This window comes from Rhincodon typus, chromosome 7 (assembly GCF_021869965.1).
Source record: "Rhincodon typus isolate 14 chromosome 7, sRhiTyp1.1, whole genome shotgun sequence".
NCBI classification, from domain to species: Eukaryota; Metazoa; Chordata; class Chondrichthyes; order Orectolobiformes; family Rhincodontidae; genus Rhincodon; species Rhincodon typus.
The window spans coordinates 23,498,894-23,519,187 of record NC_063338.1 but is presented as its reverse complement, the minus strand read 5'-3'; the positions used below and the strand labels follow the sequence as shown (position 1 = coordinate 23,519,187).

At 41.3% G+C, this 20,294-nt stretch overlaps 1 protein-coding gene across 5 annotated transcripts in view; it reads left to right on the top strand.

The window, feature by feature from the left end:
* The first annotated feature begins 1,101 nt into the window (after window positions 1-1,101).
* The window catches only part of LOC109934900 (microtubule-associated protein 2-like), a 240,988-nt gene continuing 221,795 nt past the window's right edge, over window positions 1,102-20,294 (top strand). For 3 of the 5 annotated variants that reach the window (XM_048599358.1, XM_048599359.1, XM_048599355.1), the window contains exon 1: window positions 1,102-1,201. The gene's annotated coding sequence lies outside the window, so the exon portion shown is untranslated. The remainder of the gene's footprint in view (window positions 1,202-20,294) is intronic. The other 2 variants (XM_048599356.1, XM_048599357.1) reach the window with 1 other exon arrangement.

The following is a 20,294-nucleotide window of genomic DNA, read 5'->3' as shown; positions in this document are numbered from 1 at the left end:
CCGGCAAGTGGAGAGTATCCCATCATACTGTTGACTTGTACCTTGTAGATGGTGGACCGGCTTTGGGGAGGCAGGATGTGTAAAGCTCACCACAGAATTTCGAGCTTCTGACTTGGTCTTATAGCCACAGTATTTATGTTTCAGTCATTTTAGCCCCCAGGATGCTGATGGGGGAGGATTCAGTGATGGGCAGATGGTTTGATTCTCTCTTGTCGGAGAAGGACATTGCTCGGCATGAAGAATACTTGCTGTTTCCCAGCCCAAGCCTGAACATTGTTTAGCTATTGCTGCATGTGGACAGGGTCTAGTTCAGCATTTGGAAAGCCCTGAACAGTACTGAGCACTGTACAATCATCAGCAAACATGAGTTCTGACCTTATGATGCATGTCCCTTATCACTAACACCTATGCTCAACTCCCAGCTAATGTCCCTGCAGTGCTGCAGTTTTGCAAAGACTGTGGCTCTTGTTAGTGCTCTCTTCTGAGTCCCTGCCTCGCGTGTTTTTCACCTTTCTATCCTGATTAAAAGAATCATATACGCTCAAGCATTAACGTGCAAGCTGGCTGAAGATACCTTTCCAAACATTACACGTTACTGCCACTCTCCTAGTTATTTTAGCGACGTGCACGTTTCAGGCTGGAGTTATACCGAAGCAAAGGCGTCGAGAATCTCTGCTGAGGGGCATTGTTGCTTGCACAATACATGTTTACCCAAAGAAATCCAAAGAGATCCTTTCCCATCTCATTGTATGCAAATCTGTGCGAAGTCAACGGCTGCTTTCGTTGTGGAAGCTCGGTCACTTCTGGTGGCGCGGGAGTGAATGACCTCCTTCCTGACAAATTTGCTTTGCATTTTCTGGGAAAAAAAAAGAACCGCCGCTTCGCATCTACTTCGTGGAAACTGACCGGAAAAGTTGCATCTTGAAGGGTCCAGTGACCCGTGCAGCATCAGCATCAGCAGCGCACGGGGACTGAAGCAGATGGCGCGCGCATCCTCTGCCCCCGCTGCCCTCGAACCTTCGGAGGCGCGCCTCGCGCTGCGGGTGGTGGCTGGGCGGGGCTCCGGCGAGGGCGCGCACGCCGTGTGCGCGCACTCCGCCCCGCCCCGCCCCGCCCCTCACGCTCCCTGTCTGACTTTCAGTCTGCAGGCTCCGAACCCGCGATAGCAACCTCTAGCAAGCAGCGGCTTGAAGCTCTGCAGGTAGGTGTCATCTGAACCACAGACAAAGAATAGAGCACGCTTGGGCGGAAAAAAAGCCTTTCCTTTTATATATATATGTAGGTGGAGTGGGCCTGCCTGCTTCCAGAAACCATTTATAGCTGAGTTTATGTGTGTGTGTGAAAGAGAAAGAGAGGGGGAGAGAGGGAAGCAGACGCTGTCAGAAAGGAGCACTTTGCTTTTTTTATCCCCTCCCCCTAGGCTGTGGTCCACGATGGATGGAGAAGCTCTGTGGGCTCCAAAACGCTATTTGGACTTTAAAAAAAAATCCTGCTGCTTCTCGTCTGCCTGTTATCCCCTCCAGTGCGTTTTGTTCCTTTTATTTTTGCTTAAACCTCCCCCACACCCCTACCCCCGCTCCCCATATGTTAAACTGCCCTCTCCTCCCTGCTCTCATTCTGTCCTTTTTTTTCAGCACTGTCATCCATTCTTGGCAAACAACGGGAAGGGAAATCTCTGGTATCCCCACCCATCCATACACACACCCACCCACCCACCTCCCCCTTATATGTTTCTGAGGGGCTGTGCGGAGATAGGGGTTTGGGGGAGAGACAAAAGGAAATAAAATCGGAAAATATTTGCTGAAGACAATGCGGGATCCAACGTGTCTTTGTCTGCGTGGGAATTTCAGGAAAATTGTGCGTCTCTCCTCTGTTAAGCCGCCGGTTGTCTGCAGCTGATTATAGGAAAGGGGGGGGGATGTGGGGGGAAGAAGTCTGATTGAATGGTCTCTCTTTTGTTCTGTTTCCAGCTTCCCATTATTGATTTATAAATTAAGATCTTCCCCCTCCCCACTCGATTCACAGTTGTAGATCAGAATCGGCGCGGTGATCATTTACGTGGTAATGTAAGAATCGATTGGAACGGGCGTACTGTTTTTGCAAGAGCAGGACTGCGAAGAGAGAATTATGTTAAGAAAAAAAAACACGTTATCCCACCGATTTGGGCAGTGGTATTTAAGATGTGTTTGCATCAGCGCAGTTATAACACTGGCGTTGTGCTCTCACGCTGATAATGGCAGGCTCTGGTATTATCAGCAGTTGACAGAATATTCCAGCGGCTGCACAATGCAGCGTGAGCCGCCTCCCAGCCTCCGCTAACGGTACTGCTGTTAATGGCAGCGAAAAAAGGGATTATGTGTGTGCTGCAGTGGGCTTTTGCATTAGAGGATTAAACAGGAGGGATGGTCCCGGAGACAAGAGTGCGCCTGCGTCTCTGCACCCCCCCCCCTACACCCCCCCCCCCCTCCTCCTCCTACAACCCCTCCCTCCCCCCCTCACCCCCTCCTCCTACACCTCCCTAAACCCCTCCCTGTGGGGGGGTGGGTGGGTGGTCGGTCGGCGGTGCTAATGGTCTCCAAGGGAAGAGCTGCAGCACAACCCACCTGTCTGCCAGATGGTGCTGGGAGCTGGGTCCTCCAATTCCTCTGTAATTGACATTCATTTTACATCGTAACCAGTGCACACAAAGCCAGTCGGTTCAGTGGTCTGATCCTGTTCCTTTATTCGTCTCTACATGGTCTAAGAGGCATCTATTCCTCGTATATTTCACGACTAAGGCTTGAGTACTTGGATGCAAACCAGTTTCTGTTTCCAAAAAAGAAAATCGGAAGCGATTTGAAGTGAAAGCATTCCTGGATTTGATCATGCATTAACCCATTCTGTGCAGATTCAGATGCGCAACACTTGGATTGCGGGAAACTATTGCACGCAAGATGTAAAATGATTTGGGTTTGTTAGATGCTTGAAGAGAAATAAAAAAGGGCTTTTGTTCTGAATTTATGAATGGCTTGGCTCAAGGGGGCACCAGATATCTAGCACTAGACTTTTGGAGGCGTTCCAACTGTTGAAAATGCGATAGGAAAGCTCGGCCCAGTTGTTGTTTTTATCTGTTTAAAAGGCCAATGTGCGAACGATCATTGCGATGTGTTACGTACAATAGGACTCCTGGGAGTAATTGACTGGAAGAGTTCCAGCTATGCCATAAATCACGGGAATCCGACTAAATGGTTTGTAAATACCATTTTGTGTTATAGCCTTTAACGCAATAGCAGGCCTTTGCAGTTTGTACAATAGTTGCCTTTTTGTTTTATCTTCCCAACCTTTTTTTGTGGACGTCTCCTATGTCGGTGGATTGATGCATGGCAATAGCAGAAGAAAAATGCCTGGTAAAGTTAGTTCCAAGTCTCGGGTGACCCGCTTTGTTGTTGTTGTTATCCTGCATTTTGCATCTGTTGGCCATACATCAGTGTATTTTAATTTGTCCAGACTGTAATCGGCAGTATACTTTCTGACTGGGGAATTGGGTATTGTTTTTAAACCTGACCTGACCTTGTCTAACCGCCGCACCAATTCACTTCTTCTGGAAGTCAGTGGAGAGCAACCAGGATTATGAAGCCTAATTGTTGAGCACAGAAACAGACCTTTCAGTCCAACTCATCCAAGTTTCCCAAACTAAGCTAGTCCCACTTGCCTGCCTTTGGCCTGTATTTCTCTAAACCTTTCCTATTCACGTACCTGTCCAAGTGCCTTTTAAATGTTGTAACTGTATTTGCATCTACCACTTTCTTTGGCAGTTCATTCCACATATGAACCACCCTCTGTGTGAAAAAGTTGCCCCTCTGGTCCCTTTCAAACCTTTCTCCTTCGGCCTTAAAAATATGCCCCTTGTTTAGAACTCTCCAGCTCTAGGGAAAAAAAACTTCTCCTATTCACCTTATCTATACCCCTCATGATTTTATGAACCTCTACAAGGTCACCCCTCAATCTCCTATGCACCACTGAAAACAGTCCCGACCTATCTAGCCTCCCCTTATAATTGAAACCCTCCAGAACTGGCAACATCTTGGTAAGTCTTGGTAACAATAAATCCTTCTGGGTGACCAGAACTATACAGTGTTCTCCAAAAGTGGCCTCATCAATATTCTGCACAACCTCAACGTGACGCCCCACCCGGGCATCTGAGCAATGAAGGCAAGTGTGCTAAACACCCTCTTAACCACCTTGTCTCCCTGTGATGCAACTTTCAAGGAACTATGCACCCAAACCCCTAGATCTCTCTGTTTGACAGCACTACTTTGGGCCTTATCGTTAGCTGTACAAGTCCTGCCCTCATTCATTTTACCAAAATGCAATACTTTGCATTTACCCATATTAATGTTCCTACTTGTTGCTCTGGTTGAGATCATCTGGGATCATCTCCCAACTGTGCGCCACGTGAGAATTTTCTACTATCTGTGGTACGGTGTATGCAGTGGAGCTGCCAGAATTGTAGTCAACATTGACACTTTTTTAAACATTTATGTACTGCCAGTTCCATTATTTTGAACAAAGGAAATGGTTTTTTTAAGCTAATGGGTTGTTGATGACATTGCCAGGCAACTAGATTGACTGCAACATAAGAAACTGATGGAGTCTTGACACAGTCAATATGGAAGTGATGTTTCCTGTTATGGGAAAAACAAGAAATAAGGGCCCCAGTTTAAAAATCAAGCATTACCTACTTAAAACTAATAAGACTTTTTCTCTGAGGTTTGGGAATCTTTGGAGCTCTATTCCTGAAGAGAGAACTGAAGTAGAGTCATTGAACATTGTTATGGCAGAGGTGAATAGATTCTTGTTAAGGAAGGATGTGAAAAGTTTTTGGGGTAGTCAGAAATATGGATTTGTGTGCTCTTATTGAATGGGGGAGCAGGCTGAGGGGGGCTGAATGCCCTACCCCTCTTCATATATTGGTAAATAGTTTGAGAGTGTGAGGGCACTGAATTGGTAGAAGGTAATTGAATTTCTGAGGTCATATGGTTAATGATTGGACATCAGTATGATGTCGAATGTGAGCATTGAGTCAAGAGTCTGGAAAATACTGGAGTAGTGAAGACTGATAACAAAACAAAAAGCAAAATGATGTCAAGTTTGGAAAAGGCACATTTGAAACAAACTTTTTTTTTCTACTCATTCATAGGATATGGGTGTCATTTGCTGGACCAGCATTTGTAGCCCATTACCAGCTGTCTCCTTGAATTGCTGCAGTCCATGTGCTCTAGGTAGACCAACTATGCCATTTTGAACCTGTGACACAAGGAATGGCAATATATTTCCAAGTCGGGATGGTGAGTGGTTTGGAAGGAGAGCTTGCAGGTAATAGTGTTCCCATGTATCAGCTGCTGTTCTCCTAACTGATAGTGCGTGTGGATTTGAAGGTGCTTGCATGAATTTCAGCAGTACATCTTGTAGATGGTGTACACTGCTGGTGGTGGTGGGAGTGAATGTTTGTCATTGTGATGAGCTGCTTTTGTCCTGAATGGTATCAACCTGCTGGAATGTTGTTGAAGCAGCACTCAAAGCAAGTGGGGAGTGTTTGTGGATTAGCCGTGGTAAAGGTGCCATACAGGGTTAGGGTGTGGGGTGTGTCTGGGTGGAATGCTCTTCAGAAGGTCAGTGCAGACTCAGTGGGCGAAATGGCCTCTTTCTGCATTGTAGGGTTTCTGAGATTCCTTCACACTCTTGACTTCACGCTAATGCTGAACTTCAGTGAACATCCCCACTTCTGACCTTACGATGGATGAAAGGTCATCAGTGAAGCAGCTGAAGGTGGATAGCCTGAGGACATTCTCTGGAGGAACTGTTGTGAAGATGTCCTAGAGTTGAGATAACTGATCAACATCTACGATTGTGTTTCTTTGGTCTGTGACAGGCAAGGGATATGCACTGATTCCTATTGACTTTAGTTTGCTCGGGCTCCTTGATGCCACACTCAGTCAAATGCAACCTTGATGTCTAGGGCAGTCACTCTCACCTCTGGAATGCAGCTCATGTTTAAACGAAGGTTGAAATGAGGTCAGGAGCTGATTGGGTCTGGCAGAACACAAATTGATCATTGAGCAGGTTATTACGAAGCAATTTTTTAAAAACACTTGATGAAACCTTCCATCATTTTACTGATGATTGACAATGGACTGGAGTAGGAATTGTCTAAGTTTGATTTTCAGTGCTTTTTGCAGACTGCGCCCAGGACATTCTGGGCAAGTTTTCACATTTTTGGCTAGATGTCAGTGTTGTAATTGTACTGGAACAGTTTGGCTAGGGGAACAGCAAGTTCTGGAGCACACTTCAGTATGATTGCTGGAATGTTGTCAGGTCCCTAGGCTTTGCAGTATCTAGTGCCTCAAGCTCATGGAGTGAATTTGAATTGGCTGAAGACTGGCATTTGTAATGTTGGAGATCGCTGGAGGAGATGGAGATGGGTCATTCACTTGGCACATCCTGCTGAAGATTGTTGCAATTATTTCAGCTTTGCCTCTTGCACTGATGTGTTAGGATTCCACAGCATTGAGGATAGGAATACTTACGGAGCCTCCTCTTCTAATCAGCTACTTAACTGTTTATGATATTCATGACTGGCTGTCGTAGGACTGTAGTGCTTAGACTTGATGAATTGCTTATGGAATTGTTTATCTCTACTATCACCTGCTGTTTGTTATTGCAAGTAGTCCTGTATTGTTGCTTCACTATGTTGTCAACTCACTTTTAAGTACATCTAGTGCTGCTTCCGACTGCCCCCTTGCACTCTTAATTGAACCAGGGTTGATGCCCAATTTGATGGTTGTGGTGGAGTGGATGATATGCTAGGCCATGAGATTACAGACTGTGTTTGAGTACAAATCCTGCTACAGCTGATGGCGCATGTTGCCTCATTGGCCACTCTGGAGCTGCTAGATCTGTTTATCACATTTATCACAGTGCTGGTGCCACACAACATTTATATAAGCTATTATCATTGTCAAGGTGGGACTTTGTACCCATAAAAATCATGCAATAATCATTCTTACAGATGCATCTGCAACAGGCAGTTTGGTGAGGATGAGGCCAAATATGATCCCCCTTTCATTCCCTTGCCACCTTCTGCAGACCCACTCTAACGGATCAATCCTTTAGGACTGAACAAACTTGGTCCATAGTGTTGCTGCTGATCAACACTTAGCAATGGCTATTCTGCACCCTTGCCATCATTAGTGCTTCCTCGAAGTACTGATCAACATGGAGGAGTACTGATTCTTCAGCTAACGTGGAAGGGGATGGGGTACGTGGTAGCCGACAACAGGTTTTCTTGCCCATGTTTGATTTGGTGGCATGAGACTTAATGGGATCGGGAGTCAATGTTATGGACTCCCAGGACAATTCCCTCCTGATTGAATGCCACTTTGCCAGGGCCTCTGCTGGTTTTGACCTGCCAGTGGGACAGGGTATACCCAGGAATGGTGATGGTGTTATTTAGGACATTGTCTGAGAGGTATGATTCTATGAATATGATTAATCTGTGTGAGACAGCTGTCCCAATTTTGGCACTAGCGGCCAGATGTTGGTAAGGAGGAATTTGGAGGATCTCAGGGCTGTATTTGGTTTTGTCGATTCTGATATCTCAGTGGATGCCAGATGGTTAGTTCTCTTTTGAAACTTTGATCGAAACAACAAAATGGCATGCTAAACCATTTCTGATGACAGCTATCTATGTTAAACTCATATCTGCAGTCGTACATCGACTAGACCAAGCAAAGATAGCAGCTTTCCTTCCCTAAAGGGTATTAATGAACCAGATGGGTTTTGAGAATCATTTCATGATTAAAAGTCATTGTTAGACTTCTAATTCCAGATTTTTAAAAAATTGGAATCAAATTCTACCATCTGTCATTGTGAAATCTGAAACCAGAACATTACCTGGGTGTTTGAATTACTAGACCAATTACAGTACTATGATTGCTTTCCCCTGTGGTGGTGTATGTACCCACACAATGCTGTTAACAAGTGAGTACCAGGATTCTGACCCAGTAACACTGAGGGTAACCGAGTGGTTTGAAGGGCAACCTGCAAGTGCCTCTCTTGCTCTCCTTGTCCTTCTGGATGGTCATGCCCATTGTTTTGGAAGGTGCTGTTTAACAACTCTTGATGAATTGAGCAAGTTTTGAATTGCAGTACTCAGAATGTATATTTGTTGTGTATAGTGTGCACAGGTTGTTGAAAATTTCTTCATAGTATTTTGAAAACAAAATTGTCAAAGCTAAGCCTTTTTGTTTAAAATATCTGTTCTAATGTTGTTAAATACCAGCATGGCTCAAAATAAAACAGATTAATCACTTCCATTGTTACTCTTTGGCCACTTGGCGGTGCATCAGAGCAACCCAGGGTGAGGAAAACCACAATTTTTTTTGTCATAATGGAAGTGTGAATTTTTCTGATGTCTACCATCAGAACTCAGCACCAAATTGTGATGTGTCTCATGCAGTATTACTCATAACTGGATTTGATGCTTATTGGAAACATGAGAATGTGCATAAGAAGTTTTAGATACAGGATCCAGAACGACCAATTACTGGTGCTAACAATAGTTGTGATCACATGCAGGAAATTTTTCTGTGCTTTATGTTGTTCTGAAAACTTGTTGTGAAAATAAATCTGTAACTATTTGAATTTCACCTTTTACTGTTAACAGATGGGTATTCATCACTTTCAAGTAGCTGTGATCTGGTTGCTCTCTGTTTTATTTATTGTGGCAATCTACTTGAACTGTTACTAATTAGTGATACTTTTGTGTTTGTAGGTGTAGTATTTTTAGTTAGACAGAATCTTGGTGACATAAACCCAAGTCATAGATTTTGTCTAGAAGTGATTTAATGGCAGAGTATGCTTAAAAGAAACACATTTTCAACTTACTGGAAAGCAAGTTAAAGTGAAACAGCTCTGGATTCTTATTTGGTAGTTGCTTGGAAGAGATCTATATTTGGTGAAACAAAACCAGAAGTTGCTGCAAAATCTCAGATCTGGCAGCATCTGTGGTGACATCAGAGGCAACATTTCAGGTCAAGCGACCCTTCTTCAGAATACCACTGTTTTGAGTTCTGAAGGGTCACTGGACCTAAAATGTTAACACTGATTTCTCACGACAGACCTGCTGAGATTTAGCAGTAATTTCTGTTTTTGTTTCAGATTTCCAGCATCGGCACTTCTTTTTTTTTCTATTTGGTGAAATATACTTTTGCTTAGTTCAGCTGGTTGAGTACCGTGCAGTGCTACAGCAACCATAATTGATGGCTTGGCTGATAAAGTTTTTACAGTGGTTAATAGACTCTGCAGCTGGGTTAATGTCGTAACAAATAAGCACACCTCTTAATTTGTTTCCATTCATATCCAGGCAGGGAAATCAAATTGTGCTTATTCCAACGTTGGGTGTCATTGGGTACAGTATTTATAAGTGTAATTGACTGTGAGTTCAACATTATGAAATTGAATTTACATCATTTGACAGATGAATTCATTTTCAAACCAACAATACATAAAGGATTTGGAAAGTGTTCACAAGGGTATCTATCCAGCAAAGACTAGAATAAATAATCTAAAACTTTAATCTCTTGAAGATCTGTCATGTTTTTGTATATCATTTAGTTAAAGTGCTTTTGGTGGTTTTAGAGCAATGGGTTTTGAGCTTTATGTAGAGAATTTGACCATAAGACTTGGGGACAAAAGTAGGCCATTTGGCCCATTTAGTCTGGTCTGCCACTCAAAGTGATCATGACTGATCAGATAATACTCAACTCCATTATCCTGCCTTTTCCTCATCATCCATAATTCCCTTATTGAATAAAAATCTGTCTATCTTGGCCTTGAATATACTTAATGGCACAGCCTCTATAGCTTTTCATCAATCAAAAATTCTGTAGATTCACAACCCTCAGAAAGAAGAAATTTCTCCTCACCGCCATCTTAAATGGGTGAATCTTTATTCTGCGATTATGTTCTCTGGTCCTAGACTCTCCCATAAAGTTTTAAAAAAAAAACAAACCTGTCAGTACCTGTCCCCAACAATCTATGTTTCCACAAGGTTATCTCTCGTTTTGCTAAACTCTTAAGTACAAGCACTACTTACTCAACCTCTCCTTTTTCATTAAAAAAACCCACCACGATCAGGATCAACCTACTGAACCTTTTCTGGACAGTCTCCAATGCCAGTATATCTTTCCTTAGAAAAGATGTCCAGAAGTTCACAGTATTCTAGGTGTGGCCTGATTAGTGCACTGTATAGTTTTAACAAGCATATTTATACTCCATTTCCTTTGAAATAAAGACCAACATTCGATTTGGTGTCTCTATTACCTGCTGAATTTATATGCAAGCTTTTTGTGATCCTTAATCCAAAGGATCTTAAACCCATCTGGTGCTGTAACGTCTTGTAGTCTTTCTCTATTTAATTCTATGTGAAGGTTAAAGTAATGATGTGAAAGTACCAGTGTTGGACTGGGGTGGACAAAATAAGAAGTCATAAGACACCAGGTCATAGTCCAACAAGTTTATGTGAAATCACAGGCACAGCCCCTTCGTCAGGTAAAGATTAAAGTCACCAATAATTAACGTACTGTTTTTGTTGCATAGTCTCATTATCTCCTGATGTATTCTTTGTCCTAAAGTATAGCTACTGGTAGTGAGCCTAAAGATACGCCAATCAATGTCATCTCAACCGGTATGGATTCTATATCTTCCTATCCAAGATCATTTTCTTGCTGTTGTACTTATTCCAACCTGTACTAACAAAATTACCCCATTACCTCTTTCTTCCTGCCTGTCCTTTTGAAAAGTCACAAATCCTGAATATTTAGATCCAAGCTTTGATCTCCTTATAATCATGTCCCTGTAATGACTATAAGATCATACCCATTAACCTCTCTGTCATTAATTCATTTATTATTCTAACAAGTACATGCATTTAAAAGCCATTAACTTTGCCTTTTTACCATTCCATTTGACTCCATCTATTTTTTTTCCCAATGTTTGTACACTGTCCCTTTCTGCCCCACTGTGGATATCATGACCTAAATAGTTGTTGTGCAATGCCACCATTTATTGCTTTGTGGACCTACATATCCCCTCTCCCAAAGTCCCCTCCTTCCACCTTTAGTTTAAAGCAGTTTCCTTGGCCCTTGTTATTCAATTTGCCAGGACACTGGTCCCAACATGGTTCAGGTGAGACTTGTCCCACTGGAACAGCTGCCTTCTGGGCAGCACGGTGGCTCAGTAGTTAGCACTGCTGCCTCAGCATTACCAACCTGGGTTTGATTCCAGCCTTGAGTGACTGTCTGTGCGGAGTTTGCTGTTCTTTCTGTCTGCATTGGTTTCCACCGGGTGTTCCGGTTTCCTCCCACAGACCAAAGATGTGCAGGTTAGATGGATTGGCCATGCTAAATTGCCCTGTAGTGTCCAGATATGTGCAGACAAGGTGGATTAGCCATGGAAAATACGAAGTTACAGGGATTGGGTGAGGTGCTGGGTCCAAGTAGGATGCTTTTCGGAGGGCCAGTGCAGATTTGTTGGACGTAATGGCCTCTTTCCACACTGTAGGAATTCTATGATTCTACCCCAGTACAGGTGCCCATGGCCCTAGAACAGAAACCCGTTCTACCCATATCCAATCTTTAAGCCATGCATTTTAACTCCAGAATTCCAGAAACCATTATTTTTGAGGATTGATTGGATGAAATGAAAGTTCTGTTAAAAGTATGCCATTAAATGGATTTAAATGGATTGGAGCTTTCAGTATTGCCTAAAATATTCTTTGCATTTGCATTGCTTTTTGGTAAGGTAAACCACTTTCTTTAGTACAGTTGTGGTTAATCTAAAATAGCAGAGCTAACGGAGTGTCTGTAATCTAGTCTCTAATATAGAACTGTTAATTATTATTATTTGAGACATCACCCATGATGGGCCAAGTTTTTAAATTAGTGTATCCAACATATATATTCAATGAAAGGCTACAAACTGATGCTAAGAATTATAGATGTAGTTCCATGTTTGCCTTGTCACAATCTTTTGTCTTAAGGTCTAAATTAGCTCAACTATGCTGTCATCAACCAAATACTTCCTTCTGTTAATTAGCTCATAATCTGCTATTGTTCAACTCACTGTTTTTACACCCTTGATTTTTAGCCTCCTTTTGAATGCTTGCATGCAGCTGTATAATAAACCATTTTTAAGATATATGGTTTATTCTCCAAGTCATTGGTTTGCTTGGGCAATATTGTGGCCTATATTCACTGTTACGGTGCCGTGTTAACATTCACTCAGGGAGTCCAAGTTACTGTGACACTATCCACTTCTTTGCTTGTGCATTGTACTCTAGAATTATGGATAGTGATGGTGGAGGCTACAACATTTGGTCCACCACATGGCTGACCAAGAATCTTTCCCACGCTTGCTGCCTGCAATTAGCATATGTCAGAAGGTTGTTTGTTGGTACACAGCCTGTTTGGCTGTGCAATTCAAGCATCTTGCTTGGCCATCAAGTCCTGGGTTGGGACTTGAACCTGAAGCTCCTGGCTCAGAGACAGGTTAACAATCCACTGTACCACAAGACCCCATTGGCTGCAGCATAACCTTCTAAACTGATCATCAGCAATTGGAAAAACAAAGGCTCTGTAGGTGCATTCTTAAAATTTACAGTGTGTCTTGTATTGATCTGAGTGTGAAACGCTGCTGCAGTGACTGACATCAGATTAAATCTGGATTTTGAACAGAAATGTATGTCTTGATTTATGAATTGTCTGATTAGGTAATTTGGTGCAAAATTTATGGGATAATGTGTCCAAAACATGCAGATAACAGCCGGGGGTCTTGGTCTTGAGTATCATTCAGGAATTAACTCTGGTGATATTTCCAACCATAGCACTTTTGGACTCAAGTAGGTATTAAGTCCTGGGCAGGATGCTCACTAGCCCATGGCATGAGTGTTAAGGGAATGAAATGCTCATTGCAATTGCATGGATAATGATGTCTTCAGTTCTGGCAGCTTGGATTCCATACCACAGACTGAGATTATCCACCAAGTATGACCTACAAGCCAGCACAATTTTCTGACCTGCTGGATTCTTCCTCCAGCTGGTGCCCTGTATCTCTCATAGTTCTCCGTGCCAACAGGGTGATCGCATCTCACTTGAAAGGGTGAAGATGATGAGGATACAACAGCAGCATCATGCTGGCACAGTTAAGGCAAAGTTATCTTCCAAAATGCAATGTGTCACAGCAGAGCGGCTGGAATGTGTGCATGCTAAGCTGGATGCTTTTCAAAGAAAGAAATACTTCATAGAAGAAGTGTCATCACTCACTTGCTGTTTAATGGCAAAATTAGAAGAATCATTTTTTTAAAAGAAAATACCAAATTTGAATCTCTTTATCTATGTGTACCACAGCAGGTAATTTCTCAAGAATTCAATGATTTTGGTTGATTGAAAAACTAGTTTATTATCTTGTGTTTGAAGCCAGCTTTATATCATGTAGATTCTTAATGATGTTTTTGATCTCTGTATTTTCATCTTGACATAGTGAATGGTATCAGTTAGGAAATTTTATTGAAGATGCAGTAAGTAATAAATTACAAATCTTGTTTCATGTAAAAATACATGTGCTTTGCATTCTTATTTGGGTTAAATATTGTATTCCAAAGGAATCTAACTGCTTCAGATAGCCGGAAAGACTTGCCGGTAAGACTTGTGCAAAAGATTTCTGCCCATTAAACTCATGATCCACATACCAGGTCATGTATTTCTAGAAAATGAGTGGGTTTGGGAAAGGCAGAGACACTGGCACCTTGATTTTCACTCTTCAACAAGCCCAAGACAAATGTCATGGACAACGTAAGGGACTTGACTGTGCCTTTGCTGATGTGACAAAAGCTTTAATTCCATACATAGTGAGGCCTCGTGGAAAGTCTCATCCAAACTTGGATGTCTTGATGGAACTATAAATCTGACACTGCATATTCATAATGGGATGATAATCAGTCGCTGACTGGGGTAGTTTGATTGACCCCTGTATGTGTCATGTCCCTTTGCACTTCAGTAAATTCTTTGCCTTGCTTTCTGGGACATTTTGATAGAAATATTAGAATACATTGGCTATCAAGAGTTGACAGTGTCCTGTTTGTCCCACATTATGCCTCTGTAGATATGAACAGCGTTCAATAACAGCACAAGCCACCTAATACTTTTGTAACTCAGCAGCAGCCAGCTGCCTGTGATGGTCGTGCTGGGGTGGAGGAGCAGGCTGCGGCTTGAGGGAGGGAGGGAAGAAGAAAGGAGGCTGCAAGAGGTGGGATGGTGAAGGAGGAGGCTGCAGGGACTGGGATGAAGAAGGAGACTCAAACTGCAAGGTGAGGAGAAAGAGGGGGACAAAAAGGTTAGGTGGGGATGTGGAGGAAGGAGACTGGAAAGGAGAGAACACTTTTAAGTCTGTCAACGATGGAAACTTGAAATCACTGAGATGATGAATTTGTGTGAAATCTCTAGTTTAAGGCTGCATATGATCAGGAGGTGCTATTTTGAGAGAAATATTGTGGATGCTGCTATTATCAATCCTGACAATTATTAAATTTATATCTGGCAATGAGATCTGAGATGCAGTAAATAGGATAGTGGCTACATGGTTTTGTAGCTTTAAGTATATGCGATGGAAACACAATAACTGTGACTTGACCAGTCTGTGGAAAGCGTATTTAGGGTGAGTGCTTTCAATTTTGTGTGTAGAAGCATCTGTAGGTTATTTTGGAAAGTACAATTTTGCTTACTTAAGCCTGTTGTATCAATTTAAATAAATTAGTTCCTGGGAAATTTATACTTTTCTTGTGTGTCATGCTTTAAGTTTAATGGTTGATTGATAATTGGGCTTATTGATGAATTCTTCTCCTTCTACTTCTGTATGGAGTTCAAATACCCTATAGATGAATGCAATTGCAGAAAGTATTGTTTCCACATGACTGCACTACTTAATAATTGAGTTAATGACAATGAAAAAGGAGCCTCTGAAAATCAAAAATTATAACCTCCAAAAATTAGAAAGTAGCCCTTGAGGAAACCTCAGCAGGAGCTCTCAAACAAGAAGGTTCTGATATTGCATGAGGATGAAAAAGGCAGAGTTGTTTGCACAATTTGAGCCAGCAGGTTATGTTCAATTGTCTTCATAGCTGTGATTTTGAAGTAAATCAAACTGAAAATTGAGCTTTTGCTGGGATTTTAAAATGGATGTGTACAGTACGAAAGCAAAGAAGTTTTGCTGAGCCTAGATTAAACAGTCTAACTTCACAGTGGCTATGGTTTCCATTTCTGGATACAAAGGATGTGAAAGCTTTGTAGTGGGTTCAGAAGATATTTACTAGAATGTCTCCATAGAAGAGGCATTACAGAGACGCTGAGATTGCTCTCCTGTGAACCAAGATGCCTAAGGGGATTTGACGGAGGTGCACAAAATTATGAAAGACTTAAGTAGAATAAATAGAAACTGTTTCTGATGATGCTGTACCGATAATCAGATAACCTAGATTCAGCTTCATTGAAACTGATTAGGAAAAGAACGAAAGATGACACGAGGAAAACCCTTTATGTAAACAGTGGTTAGTATTGGAATGCAACCTCTCTCTGAAATTGGGATGGGTAAAGATTCAAACTAATATTCCAAAGGAAATTAGATAAATATTTAGAGAAAAAAATTAGAGGAAAAAATGGGTAGGCAACAGAGGAGTGGGCCCATGTAGGACTGACTGGCACAGACCTAATGGGCTAAATGGCATCTCTGTTTGCTGCATTATTCTATTGGATCCAAAATAGATTGCCAAGATGCTAACTGAAGCTGTTCAGGGTTAACAGGGGCAAAGGGAGAGGAGATAAGGGGCCTGGAAACAGGAAAAAAACCAGAGCCTATAATTCCTCTCTTTGGCCCTGCCTACGATCTGCTGTGAAGACCAAAGAAATGCACATTCGAGGAAGCTATTTGCTTGGCATCAAGCAACGTTTGGCTGTTATCGTCCGTCATGGGGAAAGTTGAGAATCAAAATTAAACACTTGAGCTTGTGGAAAACAGGCAGACTTCACTTAAAAATAAATGGCAAAAATCCAACAGATTATATTCCAATCATTGAGGTTGTTTACAAGTGCCAAGGAAATTATTTCTCCCTGTACAGAAAGGAGAGAATTCCATATGGAACATAACTCAGCTTTCAAATTTCTGTGTGAATTTCATGTAGAGGTCAGTTGCCAGGTCTCCTGTTCCTCATTTGCCAGACCTCACCGCTTCTCCCCATGGAACATACGTCAACAGTGTTTATTGGTTCCCACAGGACAAACACTGAAGGTGAGCCACAGCAGTCAAAATACAAACATCAGAATGTCATTAAGTTAAAATGAGGGTAAATAATGTGACAGTAGCCATGAAAAGGCATGTGTCATATTTAGACATGTAAATACATTAATTAAAACATTTCGTGAATTACTTCTTTGAACCTTTTTTTTTGAAAAAGGGTATTTAATAATCTAACCAAATATCAAAAGAAATCACGATAGGCCAGTAATTAAGACGAAGCGCCATGGTTAGGCCATATGTAAAGGCAATTATAGTGGCCTAAGAATCAAAATGGTTAGTTTACAAAAACAAAAGCTTGGTTCAAGCAGATTTTTAATATAAAAGTCCAGTATTTCAGGTGATGGAAATCTGAATAAAAAACAAAGGGCTGGAAATGGGACTGGAGGTGATCTTTCAAACATGAAAATAGAAATTGCAGCCGGTCTGGCAGCATCTGTGGCGAGAAAGCAGAGTCAACGTTTCCAGACTAATGACCCATGATCTTTGACTTCAGTGAAAAAGCACACCTGAAATCGGTCCTAAATTTATCCTTAGCTAGTTGTTGTTCTCTGAAGTTTTAGTCTTCAAAGTACTTCTTGATTGCCACGTTTTGGTGCCAAAAAGCAGAAATTTCTTGAGCTTTTTCTTATTTAATTACTCATGTCTCGGTGATAAGTATTGGATGCAGTACCTGAAATGTGGTGAGATCACAGAAGTTTAAGGATGGCTTGCTACAATTTGTGCTCTATTGATTTACTGTGTATGCTTTTTCCCTATTTTGATCATACTATTTAATATGTAGATTTTTTTTCTGTACAGTGGTTGGATGTTTGAACATTAAATTTGAGGGAGATCCAGATATATTGCTGATAGATCTTGAACTATGTCAACATTATTCATCAAATATGATGTATTGCTCTGATTTCCTGAGCTGTCTATTCAGAATAGACTGTCCCTCTTAGTGTGATGTCACCAGAAAATTTAAATATTTTACACTGTGTTTCTGAACTCAAATCATTGAAATTCCGGGGCAGTTATTTAGCCCACCTTTCTCTTCCACAATTCTAATTTTTCTTCTGCATTCATGAGATGTACAAGTCAGTTGCAAAGCTAGCGTTTATTAGCTATCCGTGCGCATGATAACGTGGCGGTGAGTCAAAACGAGAATCATAAACTTCAAGTCGAGTACATAGCTATGAGAGGAGAGCTGGCTAATGTTTATGTGCAAACAGGTTAAAAGAACTGGTGATAAACATTTTTACATGTGCAATCCTTCCATTTAAATCGTAAAACTTGAGCGAGCAAGATCCATCTGCAGCTTACCAGGGATGTTGAGGATAATGTCAAAGGAAGAATCATACAGTGTTGCAAAGTAGTAGCAATCCTGAGGATTGGCAGAGTTTTAAAACCAGCAAATGGTGGCCAAAAAACTTGTGATAAATTATTCACTTTGGCAATGAGAATCAAACAATAGAATATATTTTAAAAGACACGAACCTTCAAATTTTGATCTTCAGGGCAATTTGGTCATTCTTGAGCTAAGAACAGACTTAACACACAAGAATAGCAAGTAATAAGGAAGACAATATCATGTCAGCCTTCACTGCAAGGAAAATCAAGTTTGTTTCTTAAAAAAGAAGTCTAGCTACAATGGTATAGTGCATTGGCAAGTCAGCATCGAGAGTACTATGCACAGTTTTGGTTTCCATACCCAAGGAAATCTATAACTGTAGTGGAGATATCACTGCAAAGGATGCTATGGACCAGATCAGACCCCCTCAAAATATTTTAAGAAGGTAGCCTAGACACCACATTTGCCTTTAAAATAAGAAAAATTTAAAGTGCTGTGTTCCAGATGCAATTCGACAGGTCAAACTACTTGATGTTAAACAAAACAATTTATTCAAACACTACAGTTAAAATACAACCAACGAAAGAGGAATTTAGAATAACTTAACTCTTTGGAAAACTTACCGGAATAATAGATACAGTAACTTTCAGTAACTAACTGTTCTAAAATAATAACATCCTATAAACACACCCCTTGGGTAAAAAGGCAAATTCAGAAATCAGATCTTCTCACATGTAGCACCTGCAGCAGAAAGAGAAACTCCAGCTTCTCGCTGTAACTGAGTGAGGGGCAAAAAGTAGCTTCTACTACTTCAGAGATAGTAGGAACTGCAGATGCTGGAGAATCTGAGATAACAAGGTGTAGAGCTGGATGAACACAGCAGGCCAAGCAGCATCAGAGAAAGGGTCTAAAGAAGGGTCTGGACCCGAAACGTCAGCTTTTCTGCTCCTCTGATGCTGCTTGGCCTACTGTGTTCATCCAGCTCTACACCTTCTACTACTTCAGGCCTCCAGCAGCTTTCTGCTGAAAGATAAACCTAAGAAATTGAAATACCTAGAAATCCTGGTCTGAGAGAGCTGGCCACACCCATCTAGGCTGCTTTTCTTCTTTTGACTTTTCAAAAAAAAAACGCAAGGCCTCACAAGCTATTTACATGACCACAGACTGCTCGGTGCCTCTTGTTCAATCGCTCCCTTAAAATAAACCAGGACAAAATATACCCCTTAAAGCCACAGCATCATCACAGGGACCACACACAGTTCCTTTTTTGACTATAAACCAAAATGGAAGTTGAACTGCTATATTACAGGAAAAAAGAACACAGGTGAGTCTTACAACTTGAAAAATACAGTGGTGCGTAATTTTAGCTGTGCAAAACAATATTGTTTTTCAAAGCAGTGAACAGGATGCTTTGAGACAATAAGCCATTGAGTTGAAAGAAAGACTGCCTAACAACAGCCCTTGGATTGGTTAAGCTGTATTTGTTAAAAACCTGTGATACAAGGCTGCTTGAAACATCCAAGAACTGAGAGACAATATAACCCACCCTTGAGATCTGGACTTTCAGTTTTTGAATTTTGTTTTCATTGTCTATAATTTTATCTGTGTCAATCTCTGTCTTAACCGTGAACAAGTATGTGTGCGTTTGGGAGATTTAAACAAGTATAAGTTACATAATAGTAGATAAGTCATTTGTTAAAGTTGTGTGACACAATAATTATTTTCAGTTATTGATGAAATCTGTTGTGAATTACTTATGTCATGAATAACAGTGAGTCAGCAAATTGATCACCTCAGTGCTCTAATTGGGGATTTTATGAATTTTATGATGACTGATAGAACAGTGAGGTATGGTTATTATTGCTCGGATAAGTTGTGACAATACAGTAAAGTTTCACTAGATTGGATGCTGGTGAAAGAAGGTTATCCTGTGATGAAAGACTGGCTTAGTTGGGCCTTTACCCTGTGGAATTTAGAAAAATAGGAAGTGATTGAATTGAAACCTTAAGGATTCTGAAGGGTCCTGACAGAGTAGACATTGGGTGCTTGTTTTGTCTTACCACAAAGTCTACAGCAGGAGGCACAGGGTAAGGGGCTAATCATTTAAGACTGAATTAATGCAATCCTTTTTTTTAAATTTAGATGGATACAAATTTTCTACTGTTCAAATTCTCCACTCAGGACAGTAGGCTGTCCCACTGATGACATTCAAGGCTGAGAGAGAGATTTTGGTCTCCGTCAAATTGAGAACTATGAGGAGTGGATGAAAAAATGGAACTGAGACAGAAGCTTAACTGTGGTCATCTGGCATGAGCCCATATGATGTACTGATTTTAATTTTTGTTTTTGAATCGCTGTGGTCTGAAATGTAAGAACACACGATGCTGTTCAGCGTGTTCTAGCATTTTGACCTAATGACACTTCAAGAATGACAATATAGTTCCAAGTAAAAATAGTATTTGATAAAAGGGATGAAAGCTTGTTAGGGAAAGTAAAAATGTGAAATGATCAGGTCAGCCATGATCTTATTGATGATAGAGCAGGCTCAAGAGGCTGAGTGACCTAGTCCTACTCCTAA